The sequence below is a fragment of the Macrotis lagotis genome, chromosome 8, assembly GCF_037893015.1.
Source record: "Macrotis lagotis isolate mMagLag1 chromosome 8, bilby.v1.9.chrom.fasta, whole genome shotgun sequence".
Classification (NCBI taxonomy): Eukaryota; Metazoa; Chordata; class Mammalia; order Peramelemorphia; family Peramelidae; genus Macrotis; species Macrotis lagotis.
In genome coordinates this window covers 87,867,033-87,873,348 of record NC_133665.1, presented here as the reverse complement: position 1 = coordinate 87,873,348, position 6,316 = coordinate 87,867,033, and the positions used below count along the sequence as shown (strand labels likewise).

Sequence of the window (6,316 nt, the reverse complement as noted above, 5' to 3'; positions counted from 1 at the left end):
CCACATAGCTAGGTAAATATTAAGTGTCTGAGACCAGATTTGAACCTAGGTACTCCTGACTCCAAGGCTGGTGCTTTATCCACTACGCCACCTAGCCACCCCCAAAAAGTGTCTTTTTGCTGTTCACCACAATAGGGGGACTCTGTAAATTAGTCCATCCATCAAAAAGTCAACAAGCATTAAGTACTTACAATTTTCAAATACTGTGCTAAGTATTGAGATTTCAAAGATAGGAAAGCAAAAAGGACCTGCCTTAGTTGCCAATTGCTTTTTATGTTTATTTGTAATATTTTTTCCTTTTGGGGGGGTCAGTTTGAGGTTGCTTGTGCAGCTAACTTTTGTATTATTTCTAAAGGCCAGAGGCAAATAGACGCTGTCCTCTTCTGGTGTTTGCTACAGGATTTTTAGAAAAATATGATTAATAGCTGCTCCTTTCTTTTTTTTCTATTTCTTTTCTTCTTCCCCATTGAATAGATATCATATATAATCTTTCTTTTATGACATTCCTCTTCTGTAACATTTTCATATTTTTTAGATCTAGAAACTAAGTTCCAGAAACTAGCTAACAGTAGAACCAAGAACAAAACCATAATTTCTTTTCTGCTGCCCATTATCTTTCCACTTCATTATGCTAACTCTTTAGACTTTTTTCTTCTTTAAACTCCCAAAGGTAGTTGTGAGCTCTCCTTTTTATATCTCAAATTCTCTTGAAGTTATCCCCCACTCTTTTCTTTATTTCATTCTCTGATATAGACATGGCCCTTCTCCTTACCATTGTCACCTTTCTTCCCATCTTCTGCTGTCTTTTCTGCAAGATTGTTCCCCCGATAATTTCCTTACTCACCCCCTCCCCAAATCTTCAATCTCTATTTATTGATTCTTCCTTGATGCTTACTAACAAGCTAGTCTCCCTCATCCTTACAAACCAAAAGCAAAACCAAAACCTGCTTTTTTCTTCTCACTTAATATATTATATCTTTTCTCCCTTTCTCAATGAAACATTTGGAAAAAGCTGTCTACACTCATTTCACTTTTGCCTTCCTTCCTCTCCTCCCTCCCTCCTTCCCTCCTTCCCTCCCTCCTGATTCCATGATACTGGAGGCTGCAGATGGGGCTGGGGTATTGGACCCCTGGGACCTCCACTCAGTAACATCTGAGAGGCCATGGGGAAAGCTGTTTAGGCCAAGTCTGAACAAGTCAGGGATGTAGTGAGAGAGGACCCAAGCGTGGCTGGCCCAAGCCCTTGTGTGGGAGAGGCAATGTGTTCAGGGTTTCAGGAGACTGTAGGTGGTGGAGGGAGGCCTGAGGTGGCCAATTCCCAAGGTGATGGTGGGTGTGCTGGGTTCAGCAGGAGGTTCCACAACTAGGGGTTGGCACCTGGGTTCTGGGGCCCCAGGAGAGTCCAAGAGGGGGAATCTCCTGGAGGGGGAGCTCCTGGAAGGAATCCTCCTGGAGGAGGCTAGGTAGGACTAGGGGAGACTAAGTCTGTCTTCCTGCTTGTGGCTATGGTTGACAGCTGGAACAGGTTGTTTTTTGGGGGGGTCACTGCTGCTCCTCCAGGAGGGTGTCCAATCTTAGGGGGTCTGTGGTACCCCCAACCCTCCTGGTGGCAGCTGCTGCAGCTGCTTGCTATTGGTGATGACATGGGGGATACCATTGGTGATTGGGGATCAGCCCCATGAAGATCTTCTTGGCCGAATTCAGGAGCATGAACACTGTTATTTCGTGGTGGACATGAACACAGTGGGCAAAGCCATTGCCCATGAAGTGGGGCTCTAGGACTTTGTTGGAGAAATGAAACTGGACCATTCTTGAGTTCCTGAAGAGGGCGTCCAGTGTGGTCAGCAGCTGCTGTGGGATAGCTGCATGATCAGCTACTGTGGCCACTGCTCGGGCTTCTGATTCTTTCCCTGGTTCAAGTAGATCTGGCAGGGCAGGGCCAGCTTCATGTTGGCATCCACTGAGCCCGAATTGGGCATCTCCTGGCATTCAAGGATACCACTCCATGCCAGGACCTTGCTGGAGACCGATTGCTGCTCTGCTCCGAGTGTGAGACCAATTGGGGCTTGGGTCACTCACGCTGAAGTAGCCAATCATAGGGGGCAGGGGTGGCCTCCAGGTTGGGCAGGAGGGGCTGGCTACTACTAGGGTAGGCTGAGAGGTGGAAGGCAATTTAGGGGGCCCAGGGGGTATGGGAAGGATTGAGGTCTGGATGAACCAGTGCCTATTCCTGGGCCACTGACTGATGGGTTGATGGATGAGAAGCTAGGGCCCCAGTCTTCCTTCTGGGTCTTGGAGGCATGCACAGTATTCTGAGCGGCCACCTGGTCAACGCTGAGATTACTGGGCTCCTGGTAAGGCTGGGTGGTAGGATGCATTGGTGGTGGTGGGGCGCTGCAGAGAAGGAGGTCTCTGGGGGGTACTACGAGAGGCAGTGGCATGGGCTGCTTGAGTTGGAGGGGGCCTGGGCCAGAACCTCCACCTACAGACAGCACCAGACCTCAGCCCAGCACCAAGTTCTGGGATGGGGGTGGGGTCCTGGCAACATCTGCAGGCTGTATCTCCAGCATCTCAGGGGGCGCTACCTTCTGGAATTCAAGTCTACACGATGGACAAACGGATGCCTAGCTTCCCCATCTTTTGCACGAGGCTCTCCGGAGTGGTGGTGCTCTCCATGGCATGGAGAGCAGCAGGTGGATGGGCAGGTGAGTTGTAGATGAGAAGGCAGATCTGATGCCTGCATCTGGCCGATCTGCTCTGGTATCTTCTTGAAGGCATCAAAGAGCTGCAGGACCCAGCTCAGTCTTTCTGCCATGAGGCTGCAGTTCTCTCCACCACTGCCCATGAACTGAGTGACCAGTGACAAAATCATAGGTGCTGCTGGTGGGTGCTTGGCACTAGACCTAGGACTCAGGAGCACCGGCCACATGGTGAACCCCACCAGACTGTACTGGGAACCCCCATAGTCTCCTCCAAAATCTGTCTCTACAGAGGGACTCCAAATGAAGTACTCAATAGCTGGCAGCAGATAGTGCTTTCTCAGCCCCTTGAAGTAGGGTCCCAGGTTGGTGGAGCCTTTGATGACTACGATCACGTTGGCTACCAGGCCAACGGCCATCAGGCCCTCAGCTCTGGGAGCCAACCGGAGCCCGGCTCAGCTGCCTTTGCTCCCACCACCTCCTTCTACTCATAATAATGTCTTCATTTCCAAATTTGACAGCCATTCTCAAGCATCATTCTTCTAGATCTCTCCTCCCACAGCATTTTGTCCTTTCTCCTTGGATTTTCTCTTCCCTTTTAAAACAATGGTCTTTTTTTGGCTCTACTCCTCTACATGACCTCATTCTCGTTTTCTAGCTTATAATTCCTATCATGCCTTGTAATAGTATGTGAACTTCAAGGCTCTGGTTTGGATTGCCTTCTGTGCTCTTTTTATACTCTAACTTGGCAACCTTATCTCCCATGGGTTCAATGATCACTTCTATTTAGATGACTATGATCCACATATCTAGGTTTTGTCTCCCTCCTTTACTCCAGTCCTGCTCTACTAAGTGCCATTTGGGTATTTTGAACTAAAATCTCTACAGATCTCTTAAATAGATATCATACAATTAAGATTTAGATATGCAAGGGACAAGATAATGCTACAAATAAGAAAACTGAAGCCTAGAAAGTGGAATTGACTTGCCCAAAACTCACACATGGAATAAGCTAGAATGTAAGTTCCTTGAAGGCATAAATGTTTTGCTTTTGTTTTTAATATTCCCAAGCCAAAGCCTAGTGTAAAATAAATATTTCATAAATACTTATAGATTGATTGATTTAAGTAGAAGATTTGACATTTAAACTCAGGTTTTCTGACTTCAGGTCCAGTCCCAGTACAATGTAACCCATTACCTTATAGTTCAATTCAATTCTGAAGATCAGAGAATTATCACTTTAGATTAGAGCTAGAAGAAAGCTCACAGACAAAAACTCAACCCAACGCTTTCATTTTAATTTTGTGGATACTGGGACCAGGGGATTTGTGATTTGAGCAAGCTCACTTGGGTAATAAAGGTCACTGGTGAGAAATGAAGGAAAAATCACTGACTCTTAAGTCCAGCACATTTTACAGTACATGATACTAATTTCCCATTCAATTCAATTAATTTTTTCAGTTGTCTTTCAGACTTTGGAACTGTGTAGGGTCCATCTCAGTTCTGAAAGCCTAAAGGTCCTGGATTTTCAAAGTGATAAACTCCAATTCAGGTATGGCAGTTTGCTTGTGTCCTCGGCTGACACAAAGCCTTAACAGTGAGAGGACACAATCTTCAGTTTAGTTATTTCTAAAATCCTATTTTAGAATTGTAAAGTCACTTTGGGATTCTTCTTTGTCTCTGTTCTGAGGAATTTTGATTTTGAGAAATAAGTCTGTGCTCTTTGTAGGAGAAGGGGGAAAATCAATAGAAAGAGAAAGTTTAATAAAAAAATACATTCTCCATTGACTTTAATTAACTTGGCCTTGGGTTTACAACTCTGGCAAATGTGGTGAATGAAAAAAAATCACTCATGTACCAGGCAGGTTTTCACAAGTCCTTACTGTTAAATATAAAATATCAAATTGAAATTCCTATGTATAAGCTATTTGTTTGACTGTTACACAGGATAAGAAGGAGAAGCTGCAAAACCAAGGCCAAATTCAGGTCCCTTAGAGTGTAAGATAAAGAACAGAGCAGCACTTCAAACCCTCTTGGTAGGTCTGCAGACCACCAAAGTCAGGTGAATTGATTTATTGATATAATGAAAAAAAATCTGCTGTTTCCCTAGGTTCAGATCAACTCAGCTTTTTTGTGTGTCTTCTTCTGAATCTCAACTTGGAACAAACATATAGCCCTTCAGTCCTGCCTGTATTTGTTTACATCAGCACTTCTGTTTTATGGTTATAGTGTGCTGTTCCGTACAGGAAAACCCAGATGTCAATATATCAACTAGACAGAAGAAAATTACGTGGGTGCGTTCCTATAACATGGTGAAAGAGACAGAGTGAGTAGCACAGTACATGTCCCTTTATGAGATGTTCATAACATTTTAAAAGTAAGCATGTTTTCAGATATTTATGCATGAATGTATACATATGCATATGTTTGGATAAGTATAAGCTGCAAACATAACTTCATATGTAATCACAGAAAGTGAGGCATGAAAGTAAATATGACAGGATAATTGCATGTAAATATAGAGGTACCTGTTCATTTCTATGTATATGTGAATATGTATGTTGGCACACAAGCACAAGCAAGATGTGAATAGTTACACACATGTTAATTTATATATCGAATGAGTGTGTGCATATTTGTACTGTAAGCATGTGTAGTTGTGCATACACATATTTGCAAGGTTGCAAGGGATATATGTAAATCTAGTAACATATAGGAATATATAGATGTGTATACATCCATATATACTTACACATAAGTGCAAATGTACATATTGTGCATGCATATATGTATACTTGTGATTGTATTGGTCAGTCAAAATATATTTAATAAGCATTCACTACATTTAAGGCATTGAGCTAAAGAGCCATGGTTATAAAATGTATGCACACATATGCATACTTATTCATACCTGCATGCTGATTTATTAATGCTGATACAAGCCTATTTGTAGGTTTTTGTATATATGTACTTTTGCACATGTAGGAATATAATAACACTCATATTTATTTTCATATATCTTGGAGATTATTGTGCACTGACTAAGTTTTAGCTATTCCACTCTAGAATCATAATTGCCTTTTTCCAAAAAATTTCAGTGTAACAGAAGACTGAAGTTGCCTGGAATGGTCATTCAGCTGAGGTAGCAGATTGCCTCATGGATTCAGATGATTCTTTATTAGTTGGTTTCATCTAGAATCATAGATAGCAGATTGACAGAGTTTTCTATGAAAACTGATAACGAAAAAGTACATAATTACAGTCCTTAAAGCAGTGCATAGAGCTGAGGGAAAGCTTGGGAGACATGATATTTTTAATGCCTCATAACCAATAACTTGACTACCTTCTTCTTGTGAAGCAATCCTTAAGGCAGTTCCTTAGAAGAAAGCCATGGTTTTATATGATAAGACTCAGTTTCCAAGGAAAAATGTATAGAATTACAGAAAATCAATTGAAAATAGAAACAATATTTTTTTTCTTCTTGGAATAAATAAAAGAGACACATTCTTGTCTTTTGGATCCCTTTGACCGTTTCTGTTTGGAATCTGATTTTTATGAAAATGTTACTAAGTCAAACTAAAAAAGTTTCTAACAACCAGAATTGAAAAAATGTCACA

The 6,316-nt window shown here is 42.3% G+C and overlaps 1 pseudogene; it reads right to left on the bottom strand.

Moving 5' to 3' along the window:
* Positions 1 to 1,574: 1,574 nt before the first annotated feature.
* On the bottom strand, positions 1,575 to 3,136 carry LOC141496490 (mediator of RNA polymerase II transcription subunit 25-like; annotated as a pseudogene).
* Positions 3,137 to 6,316: the final 3,180 nt, after the last annotated feature.